Source organism: Ammospiza nelsoni, chromosome 3, assembly GCF_027579445.1.
Source record: "Ammospiza nelsoni isolate bAmmNel1 chromosome 3, bAmmNel1.pri, whole genome shotgun sequence".
Lineage (NCBI taxonomy): Eukaryota > Metazoa > Chordata > Aves > Passeriformes > Passerellidae > Ammospiza > Ammospiza nelsoni.
The window spans coordinates 5,428,516-5,440,636 of NC_080635.1; the positions used below are offsets into that span (position 1 = coordinate 5,428,516).

Below are 12,121 nucleotides of genomic sequence, written 5' to 3' on the forward strand. Positions count from 1 at the left end.
GTGCTGCCTCTGCTCCATTGCTGATGTTCTGCAAGTCCAAGGCTGGGATCTTGTTGAAGCTTTTCCAACATGTTCTTCTTCTGGCTGATATTTAGTCAGAAACAAATCCATTCAGCGTGTGCATTTACCAAGGTGTGTTTTTAAATCATACCACTCCATTACAGCTGATATTCTAGGGGGTGCACTTCTGTTTACATGAAGAAAACTGGGATGTTCTTCCTGGGCAGTCCCTCTCCTGCTCTCCACAAGCATTTGCACTCTGTTTAACACATTTTCAGATGAAAAAATGTGCAGGCAATCTTGGTAAGGTTTGAGCAGCAAACGGGGCATCCAGGTGAAGGAATGAGAGCAGGACCTCTTGCCCCTCTCTGGTGGGATCCTGCTGTTGCCTGTGCTCTGATTTTCTGGATGTGCAGAGATGTCCCCAGTGTTTACTTCTCGGGGCTGATGGATGTTGTTCCCACTGCAAGGACACCTACAGGCACAAATCTCTGCTTTAATGCAACAGAATGAGTTTAGATGCTGCATTTGTATTTTAGCAATATTTTCTTTTAAATCTGTAAGCAGGGGTTGCATTCCCTGGAATGGAAGTGCTAATTAAGGGAATTACACTTAAGGCTGTTCTCTGTCAGGTAACTGGTTTTATACAATAGGCATTTACATTAAGATTTTAATATTGCCTGTATTTTGTTTAATACAAACTTATTTTTATTTTTAGATTAAAAAGATTAAAATATTTTAGCAGCCTTTCTGCTATTTTAGGTTGCCTTTAAAATGTTTGATGTTATTTGGGTTTATTAAGAGAGATAAGAGGGATGTTGTTCTATCAGCTGTTAAATATTATTGCATGTTAATCCATATTTTAAAAGTTCAAAGTCTGTGCTAGCTCATGCTTCTCTGTTCTTGTTGCTGTTGGTACAGAAGTGCTCGTACGGAGCATTCCCATTTGTGTGAAAAATAGAATTCAGCTCAGGCTATGCATAGATTGTCAGAAAGATTAAAGTGTGCATCGTGCAATTTTTCCTCTTTCAGAAAGGGGCCTTTGATGTGCTAATGTTCACTTTCTCTCTTTTCATGGCGAAGTGCTGGGCATTGTTTCGGGCTGCAGAGCAGTGTCTGCCTCAGAGAGGCAGATTCGAACGCCCCAGAGCCCAACCTTGCAAGGTAGCAGCATCTGCAGGGAGACTGTCTGCTGGCATTGTCCAGGGATCAGATAGCAGTGTGCCTGCTCAGATAAACACCAGGGCAGGCAGCGAGGAGAGGTGGTGCCAAAACAGCCAAATATTTAATATCCAATATCCCACTTCTGTGTGCCAGTGTTCCTGCTGTTACACCGAGTCACACGCCGCAAGCCCAAACTGGAAAGCTTGGCAGTGCAAGAGGCGCTCACTGTAGGCTCTGAAATCACACCCAAGACAAGGCTGTCATGTATTTCCAAAGTTATTTGGCAAGTGAAATTATTTGGATGGGCTCATCTTGGGTTGCAATGGGCATTTTCCAGCTAATGGATGAAATCCTGCAGGCTGCTCACAGGGCCAGCTTGAGCTGATGTAGCAGGGGCCTCATGTGAGTGGTGACAGTCATAGTGACAAAGGTGTGTGGAGAATGAGCAGCTATGAACTGCCTTTCTAATGCCAAAAGAAACCAATTCTCCTTTTGTAATTGACTGGGAAGGAATGATTTCCCGAGTTCCTCAGAATGTAAGAATGGGAAGGGACAGTGTGTAACTGGGCAGGAGTGAGTGAGTGCTGGTTGTGTCCAGCAAAAGACGGATTAGTTGGTATTTGAATGATAAAAGCCTTTCTTTTCAAACTGGGTGAAATTTGAGACAGTAAGTTAAACAAAACCTGGAATAAAACTTGAATACAGGAAAACCTGACAGCAGCATGCAGTGTTCCTGCTGTGTAGGTTCTTCCCTGGGTCGCTGTCCCTGCGTATCCCCCTTCTCCTCTTCCACCAACTTTGATGCTTCATTAAAAATTCATCCTGTGCTCCGAGCCTTCTCTCTGGGATGCTCACGATCTCCTTTTATACCCAACATGACTCAGCAGTTAAGGATGTCACAGAGCTTCAGAAGTTTAGCTTAAAGGGCACTGGCTGGAAGCAGCAGTGATAACACTGAGGCAGTGATGAGCTTCCCAGGTTTGTGCTCGGGCTGGCTCTGCGTGGAGGCAGTGCCCAGGTGGCAGCAGGATGGAGCTGCTGGGCACACACACAGGCTGCTGCCCCAGGGTCCTTTCTGGGCTCTGTGGAGCTGCAGACGGTGCTGGGAGGCACGTGCCGGGGAAGGGTCGGCCTGTGCTGTGATTTGTGGTGCCCTCACAAAGGAGCGGCTCTGTGCTGGCTGCAGAATGAGACGTGTCACAGGGGCCTGGCAGGAAGCAGATGGAAGGGGCTGTGCGGAGCAGAGTGCCTGTCGCCAGGGGCTCCGGGGCAGCTTTTTGGTAGCCTTGGAAAAATGACTGGAGCAGCTCACATGTCACCAGTTGCCATCCACCTCTCCTGCCTGCGCTGGCTTGCAGGGACCGGTGACTTTCCTGCAGGATTCCCCCCCTCCCATCAGAGCTGTCTGTGCAGCGGCACTGCCTCGCTCATTTGCCATCTCAAATCAGATTAATTGTCCATTTTAACAAAGTGCCGCCGCTCTGCGAGCCGGCCGTAATCTCATCGGGGTGGAAGTGGGTGCTCCATAACCCAGACACCTCGGGGATGCAGGAGTGCAGAGCCCAGTGCTTGCACAGCACTGTTGCTCACTGATGCTCTTCTCTGGTGTACCTGTGTGATCCCCACAGGCCCACCCACCTGGGGGTCTCACATGGGCACAGGCCATTGCACATCTCACTTGGTGACGTGCAGGGCCCAGCCCCAGCCTGCTCTGCTCCTGCACTGCTCTTCAGAAGCTTTTAACCTGAATACACAGAATGCCCCCAGCTGGGAAGGGCTCCAGCAGCATCTGAGCTTTTCTTTGAGACTGCCCTGTGATTTGTCACTTCTTGTTTCTGCCATATTTATTCCAATAGTCAGGAGTTTTTCTTTTGCACTGTTCTGGGGTTTGGCACGTCCTTTCCCCTTCCCCTGTGTGTTAATACCTGTATCCAATATGTACCTGTATATCCAATATGTACCTGTATATCCAATATGTACCTGTATACCACAGTCTGGTTGCTGGTCTCATTCTCACTCCTTTTCAGAGCTGGTGTGAACATGGCCAGTCCTGGTGCTGAAGCAGGCTGGCAGCTCAGGTGTGCAGCCAGCCAAGCACACTGGCTGCCCTCTCTCCACTTCCACCATCATTTCTCTTGTGCTTGGATTTAGAACTTGGTTGTTTAATAGTGTATAGCACTGCTCACTCAGGAACTTATCCTGTAATTAACTGTAATGCTAAGACTTCATGGCCATCCTGAATTACTAGAAACTTACAGGAAATTTTTTTCAGAAACAATAGAACATTTAGAGGAAGTTAACAGCAGTGAAAGCAATGCACTGAGTTGCCTTTTTGTGAAGGAGTCACTTATATTTTCAACTTTGCTCCCTCTCCACTCTCATAAGTTTAAACATCCCACCTCAGAAGTTTAAAAAAAGCAGATTTTATAATTATGCACCAGAATTTTAATTACTCCTCTGGGAAAATGGGGAGCCATCACAGCATACACACTGGCTGAGCTGTGCTGTAGGAGTGGAATCCAGTTTCCCTACTGGGAGATCACTTTCAGGGGAAAAAAAAAAAGTTATTTTAAATGCTGACTTAATCATCTGCTTTTGGGGATGCTGTTTGGCCGAGGCAGCCGGCAGTGAGTGCGTGCTGCTCTACCTGTTGTGGGCTGTCTGTTGGAAGGGTATGTTCATTTAATGGATTTTAAGCAACATTATTCAAAGATCAACAGAAGGCATTCTGTGTTATATGAATAAAAGATTTCCCCGTGCTCCTTGTTAACCCTACAATGACAGTCAGTGTCATTGAAGTGCAGCCACCTGGCAGGGCGCTCTGGCTTCAGCTGCTGCAGGGCCTGGCTGGAGGCAGCACCAGGTGTTGCTGTGCAGTGCCAGCCACTGGTCAGCGTGCCCAGGGTGGCCAGAGGGACCTGCTGGGGCCACAGGTACAGCAGGGAAAGGGACACTAAAAATGGAGCCCTGACTGAACCCTTGGTCAGCCCTGGGAGGTGTTTGTCTGTGCCACCCACAGCCCCATCCCCAGGGCAGCCCATGCTCAGAGCCTGCTTTGGAATATCCACAAATGCATCAGGTGATAATTTTCATATTCCATCCTCCTTATATTGGTTTTAGTTTAAAGTTGGGAAATCGCTGCTGTTCCTTGCTTGGCTTTCTCTTATTTGTTCTTCCTACATCGAGCAGTTTCCCAGCTTGTATCACCACAGCAATAAATCTGTTTTGTGTTAAGTGTCTTCCAAATGGTGTCACTCATAATAGATGTGACCAGCCACTGGTCAGGGTGGCCAGAGGAACCCTCTGTGGGACACAGGTACAGCAGGGAAAGGGACACTAAAAATGGAGCCCTCGCTAAGCCCTTGTTCAGCCCTGGGAGGTGTTTGTCTGTGCCACCCACAGCCCTGTGCTCAGGGCAGCCCACGCTCATTCCCTGCTTTGGAATGTCCACAAATGTCTCAGGTGATAATTTTAAACCTCCATGCTTCTTACAGTGGTTTTAGTTTAAAATTGGGAAATCCCTGCTGTTTCTTGGCTGGCTTTCTCTGATTTGTTCTTCCTTCCTCCCTCTAACATCGAGCAATTTCCCAGCTTGTCTCACCACAGCAACAAGTCTGTTTCGTGTTAAGCATCTTGCAAATGGTGTCACTCATAATGGATGTGATAATAAGCCCCAGTTACTTGTCCCTGATTGTAATAAATGTAATATATAGACCTATAATAGACCTGAAACTGAGCCATTTAGTGCTAGACCCAGAAATAATGAAAAGGTCTGTAATAAACTAGAAGGGGCAAAATTACTTTGTGTAATTGTATTTTGTTCTGCTTGTAGCTGCCCGATCATCGTACCCTTATCAAACTGACAGGGTTTGGTAACATTTAGTAGGTGATAAAATATATTCATAAATTGAAAAGACTTGTTCCTTAATGAGTGAGCTTTGACAGTCAATCAGTTATATCCAAGGCACAGAGGTGCCTCTTTCTGAGATGTCGTTCCACAGGCTGTGATTCAGTTAAAACTAAATTAATTGAGCTTCTTTTAGCAACAAATTCATTTGGCATGTGCATTGATATTCCATATAATTCCAGGAATCCCTCTATCAGTGTGCTGCTCAGCAGCAGCTCAGTGAGGCTGGTCTCCTGAGCACACAAAGCCACCTTAGTGTCACTGCAGTTGTTCCATGGGGTGGGAATCACACCCCATGAATGGCAGCGCAGATAATTTTGTTCTAGACTGAATGTAAACAATTTTGTGGCATATTCTCATTTAGAAAGAGTCTGGCATTATCTCCCCTCCCCCTGTCTCTGGCAATTTAGGTTCAAAGCTGGGAATTCCAGAGGCTGGCACCTTCAGGTTCTGAATGGTTTGGAGTATGGCATTATCTCAGGAGATTCCCAACTGTACTTTCACCTGAGTACTGCTGTGATGGAGCTTGACCTGTTCCTTGTCTCCAGGTGCACTATGGAGCAGATCTCATGAGGCATGTGAACTCTTCTGGACAAGAATATCCTTGTGTTTAGGGAGAGGAGTGGCAACAAATGTAGGAATGTTAAATACATATGGCTGTTAAATTGGAGACACTTCAAGTCTGTGTGTTTGTGTATGTGCAATGACCATAGCATAACAGCACCAGTGCAAAAACCTTTATAACCCTCTGTTTTGGGTTTCTTTTAAATTATATAATTTTTAAAATAATTATATAGAATAATTATTATAAAATTTTAAGATATAAGTGAACACCAACAGCATTTTTTCATCAATGGATATAATTCATAAAATAAACTCACAAACCTTGTGGGCAAGTCTGTGCCTTTCCTACATGTCTGGGTACAGGACAGGAAGGTGTAGCTGGCCCAGCGTCCCCTGCCAGCAGCTCCTCTTCATTTATAGTGGGAGAATCTCATTGCCCAGCTCTCCTGGCTGCACCACCTTGGGATCTGGAGTTTGTCTGGATCCCTGTGAGCTCCACCTGGATTTCACAGTGGAGCTAGTGTGCATCCTGGCTGAATGGCTTGCTGTGGTCCTAGCATGGCTTCTTGCTCTCCCCGGTGCCCTCAGGAGAGAGGAGCTCAGCATCACTGCTCTGGGGCATTAGGAAGGTGGTTTCCAATTGGACCTGGGCAACTCCTGTCCCTTTATCTCTCAGAATTGAGTAGGGAACTGTATGGCTATTTCCAGAGAAAGTATATTTGGGGGGAATCATGCCCCACTAATTTGCTGATGAAAACCTTGTGCCAGGTGTCACAATACAGACCTCTTTCATAAGCAGCCTCTTGGTGGTTAGATCTTGGTGTGCCCTGCAGAATGAGTTACCAGTGAGGGCTCCTGCAGCTCTGAACTGCTAACAGGCCTTTATGTCATCATTGTAATTGAAATATTTTCATCCAAGCCGTGTTAGTATAGTGGTAAGCACGGAATGCAGTGGCCGACTGGACCTTGGATGGGCAGAGGGCTGGTTGCACCATACAAAATGTAGACTGCCATGTTTCAGGCACAGTTGTGTGTGGTTTGTCACCTCTGTAGCACATGAGGAACATGCTTAATGGGAACAAAGTTAATAAAGGGAATGAGGTGCCAGCCCAGCTTTTTTTTCAACAGAGCAGGTACAAGCACAGCTCTAGCTGGGAGGAGAGCATGGCAAGGACTCTGGTAGAATTACAGAGCTTTGGGTAGGGATGAGCTCTGGTGCTGTCACAGTACAGAGTGGTATGGGAGCAGGGGGTGACCCGGTGTCCCTTTGTTCCTGCTGCAGGGCAGTTGGTCTGTCGTGGTACGTGTGTCTGCTCCCGAGGGCTCCCTGCCTGCAGGAGTGCTTGGAAATTAAGATGAAAGCTTCTTTTCTGCCTTATGCATAATAAATGCAAGGTTCTCCCCTGAAGCACTTGGCATGACTAATGTGCCACATATTCTTGCTATCCCAGAGCAGCAGGCGATGGCTTCTGCCAGACAGGTGCTCACAGCACACCTTGGGCCCCGCGCTGGCCAGCAGCATCAGGAGCCAGGCGCCAGCATGGAGCTCCCCACAGGCAAGCATGTGCTGGAGCCTTTAGCCTCAGGGCACTTTCAGTATGGCTTTGCTGTTACACTGCTTGATTTCCTCAGAGATGCTCTGAACCCGTGTGAAACGTGTTCCTGTTGTTGTTTTGCTGCAGTTTCCCCCTTAAAGCAATTAGTGGCAACCGTCTGCGTGGGAGCCGCCGTTTCACACCGTGCAGGCTGGGAAATGCTCCCTGTGACTCGGAGCACTCACAGGTTCCCTGAGACCTGAGGCCCACCTCCATCAGTCAGCACCAAGGTTCTTTGGTGATCTTTGTGATGGACCCAGGTCCCACTGTGGGGTGGAAGGTGACAGAGCTATGGGCATCATGCTGAGGCGCTGGGAAAACAAACGCTCCACAAATGAGGAATCCATTTGCAGGCCTCTCTGTGCCTGTGGGTCTCAGGGACAGTCATGTCTCTTCCACACCAGGGTGTTCTGGGCTCCAGCCATCCCCCCCAGCACAGAGGGCTGCCTGTCAGCGTGATTGGTGGCACAGCAGCAGAAAATTGTGCTGCAGAGAGGATGAGCTCTTGGTTTTGGCAGCAGAGAATCATCTGCCCGTTTTGGATAAGGAGGAGGAACAGCAGCCCTGGCACCGGCCAGCCCTGCTCCGCCAAGGGAGCCCTGGCTCCCCTGACTGCAGTGGGGACAGATGGCCGTGATGGGGGCTGGCCATGGGGACAGGGGCCCACAGAGCCCCTCGGTCACACAGCCTCTGCTCTCATGCATCTCGTGTGTTACATGGACCGATTCAAGGCAGGCATCGCTGGAAAGTTTCCATCTCAGATGCTTTGGTTTATAAAAAGCACACAAGTCTGTGGTGGCTGACAGGTACAGTTTGATTGCACCTGTTTAGTGAGGGATATACGTTACTAAAATTCCCCCAAAAGTTCTCGGTGAAATTCGTGCGGCGGTGGTGGTCACTAGACCGTAAACGATGGCGAGCCCAATCAAGCAGATTGAGTTTCACACCAAGACTGCCTAATACCACATTTTAAAAGCACAGTAACTCCATCCTCTTCAGAGCTGGGGAGGACAATTAGGTGCAGAAAGGTCATCAGCCAACACATCTCTGCTAACCTCAGTTTCATGGTCCTGGCTTTGGTAAGTCCCAAACATTTATGTTGTTGTTTTTTTCAAACCGCTGTCGCAGTGTCAGGAGCAAACCCTTTTTGTGAACCATGATACAATCAGGAGGAAACTGAAATAGATATTTCTTGCATTTAACAGTAAATTCAAAGATTTTCTGCAGGTCTCTAATTGGATAAAGAAGGAATTGGCATTGTTGATGTATATCCAGCCTTGATGTCCGATGGGCTGGAAAGAGCTGTCTCCCTCTATACTTTGAGCTTCTCCACTGGCCTGATGCCCCAAAAGCCCTTCTCTGGGTGGGCTGCACGTCGCAGATGGGAGTTGCAGCAGGTCCATGCCAGCAGGCCGCATTAGGGTCCCTCTGGAGCCGCAGGAACAGGCGTTGCAGCTCCCGTAGACCCTGGCGGTGTCCTGGGTGCCAGTCATAGCACTGGTGCCCTGTGGTGTTGGCACAACCTGTGGGCATGGAGAGCAGCCAGGCATTTCTCCCCAGCCTGGGCACAAACCCACTAACAGTCCTGTCTTTTACTTGCCTGCTGCCTCAGCAGAGTGCACTGTTCCTTCCATGTATTGGTGACAGTATATAAATGCTGCCAAAATGTTTTTATTTTCAAACAGTAGCATGGGGCAGGATGGGCTGGCCATTACCATCAGCAGGAATGGGGCCCTGAGAGCTTTGCTTGAGGTCAGCATGGAGTTCAGGTTAATAAGCAAAAGTTCTGTATTTTCAGGATCTGCTTGAGTTTCTCAACATGGCAGTTTGGTATGGTTTAGTGCTGTGTTTGTGTGTAGGGAGGGAAACAGTGGGAAGATCCTGGCCCTGGGATGGCTCAGGTCACCTGCAGAACCCAGATTTTGAGGACTTTGAAGGGTTTTCAAGGTCATTATGTTTTAAACTGTGTGTCTGAAATTGGCTCTGTGTTGTAGAGGTTAAACCTGGAAGTGATGCTGGTGGTGGCTGGTATCTGCCCCTCCAGTGAATTTTCAAAAGCTTCTGCCTTTTGTCTTCCTTTGCATCCTCCATCTGGAAGGATGTCCTGTGTGTTTCACTTTGCAGGTCATCCTGCTGCTACAATAAGATGTTGTGGTTTTTTGCAAATAGCTGATGTTTACATTTTAATATGTTGGGGTTTTTTTTCAAACAGCCTTCAATGTGTGGTTGAAATGTTAAAATAATTGGTGTGCTGATAAAACACTACTAGAAGCTCATAATATTCAAATAATGAGATTTGATTGCTGTATTCAAATAGGACCTAAATTCCTGCTCTCCCACAGTTTTATATGTCAATATATATCAATAATTCACACCTTGTCATGGCTCTCAATGTCATTATTTCATATGAAATGAAAAAAAACCAAACCTGTTTGTGTCTAAAACATTTTGCTCTGGAGTTTTGCCTTGGCAGAAGCAAAATGTAAAATAATGAAGCCATGGAGGGGTGGGTCAAATTGCCGTACATATTAAAAGAGGAGCTTTTGATCAGCTTCTTTGAGGGTCTGGTATAACTCCATTTATCTGCAGATCTCAGGGGACGCCCCGAGCCCCCAGATAATGGGGGACTTAGTTAATCAGGGCAGCCAGCTGTCCAGCTTTCCACCGGGGTAGGGTTCAAGCTCACAGCCCATCCTGCGCATCCAGGCCTGCTGCAGCCGTGGATTTGTGTGTTCCCTGCAGCGCTCCAGCCCCAGGCTGCTCTAGGAAAGCCAGGCAGGCACTTGGGGCTCCCTCCCAGCTCGGCTTTGAGCTGAGGGGTTGCTGATCAAACCGGTGTTTGTGTGGCACTTGATCTAAATCCTGCTTGGTGTTGAGGGCACCTTGGTGACAGAGCTTGCAGGAGAGCTGTGACACAAAGGTCTGGTTAAAGAGGTTCAGAGTTAGGTTCGAATGTTTGTAACTCAGTGATAGTTTGTGGTTGGCTCTTGGGCTGAAGGCACAACGTGTTTCTATAGGGCAGCCCCGACAGAAGTATTGCTCCAGAGATTTTCGGGATAGACTCATTCCTACAGGGCAATAAATAGGAAACCTTGCGATGCTTTTTTACAGAATGGAGGTGTGTTTTTTTACAGCTTGTTCATGATACCTCCGCATTCAAATTCCTAAATTTCAGTAAAATTTCAGTTGACTTTTTCTTTTTTTAATGAATCCCAAATGTGCGTGTATACTGAGGCAGAGATAGCAGGGAGTTTAATTTCACTTTGCTGCAGTCACTTAACTCCCTTCTGATTAAGCTGTGAGCACAAACAAGCAGGGGCATCGCGCTCGCTGCCCGTATGGCAGAAGCTGCTGTGCTCTGCTGCTCCAGGGAGCCCAGGAGGGCACAGGGGGAGTGCCAAGCCAAGGCGGGTGGGTGGAAATGGGGTGCCAGGAGAGGCCTCGCTGCACTGGGGGTGTCTGCACCCACTCTTCTGCCTTTTCAGCCTGCAGGAGAAGGTGCTGAGCTGGGCTCTTCCTTGCGTGCCTCCAAAGCGCTGGTGGATCTGCAGGGCTCTCCCCACCTTGGAGTGTCCTTCCTCAGCTGCCTCTCCCGTAGCTGCTCAGCTGTTTGTCCAGGCGGTTTTTCCCAGTCTTTTGTGTGGGATACGAGCAGCATCCTCCGGCTCATCAATAGGATTTTACCAGGTGCAGAGCAAACCTGGGCAGCGTTTCCGTGCAGCGTTTATCGGAAGCAGGCAGCGATGCGAGCTGTGCCGAGCCGTTCTGTACCCAGCAGGGCATTATCAGGCAGAGCCGTTTCCTGGTTGGGAGCATCCCCGGCTGGGGCCGAGCGATGAATCGAGCGCGCTGCCGGCCGGCCGCAGGCTCAGGTGGCCGCTGTCCCCCGGTGTCGCCGAGCCCTTTCAGCGATTTGTCACGGCCGGCTCCGCTCCCGTTGCGGCAGCACGTGCCAGCTCCGTGTCACGGGGGCCGCTGCCAGACGGGCCCGACACCCCCGGACAGCGCCCGCCCGGCCGCAGCAGCGGCTCCGCACGGCCCTGGCAACAGCCCAGCGCCGAGGAATCGGCATCTCCATAATGAGGAGTGAATGGCATCCATCAGTCCCTTTAGAATTGGGCCCAGGCGTGTGCCTCCTCTCCGAGGAAGTTTGGCAGCCTATTCATTAACAAGAGTCATCAGGAGTTCAGCCCATAAAGGGGAGGCAGCCCCGCACGCTGCGGGCTGGCGCTGTCAGGAATGCCTTCTCTCCCCGGCTTCGGGCAAGGCAGGAAAACTGAGCAAATAACGCTGTCAGCAGGTGCAAACGCTGAAATGCTGGCTATTGATTTTCTTTCTTTAGGCTTCCACGGGAAGTTTATAAGAAGATTTATCACATATCAATCGTCCTCTGCGAGCGTTAAATGCAAAATTCTTCCTTTCTTTCTCTTCCCTTTGTTGCCACCACGCCTGCAGGAACTCGCCCTGCAATGAGAAAGTGCTTTGCTTATTCCCTTCGAGGTCGACTCTAGACCACTGTCTCCTGGTTTTAAGCACTGCTTTTCTCTGATTTTTTTAATAGTGTTTCAGAGTGGTTTTGTTAATGTACTGCAAGTCACAAATGGCACTTCAATATTAATTAGTAATGCTTTTCAATTCTAAATACCCTCACCTGCATTCTGTTGTCACTGGTGTTATTCTTCTGCTCCTAATTTCTAAATTCAGCTTGGCCTTTGCTCCCACCGAACAGCCTTGCGGAGCTCGAGTGCATTTCCCCATAACAGAAACACAATGAGGCGCTGAAAACTTTTGTTTTCACTGAGGAAACGGAGAATGAGATGTCATCCTGGCTCCTGCGAGCCCTAATTCATAAAGTCATACATGAGGCTCTCCAGCCCATTGTAGGTTTGTC

The 12,121-nt window shown here is 48.5% G+C and overlaps 1 protein-coding gene across 1 annotated transcript in view; it reads left to right on the forward strand.

Annotated features, from left to right (window-relative positions):
• The window catches only part of RALGAPA2 (Ral GTPase activating protein catalytic subunit alpha 2), a 94,468-nt gene that overhangs the window by 70,476 nt on the left and 11,871 nt on the right, over nucleotides 1-12,121 (forward strand). The gene's annotated exons all lie outside the window — the stretch shown is intronic.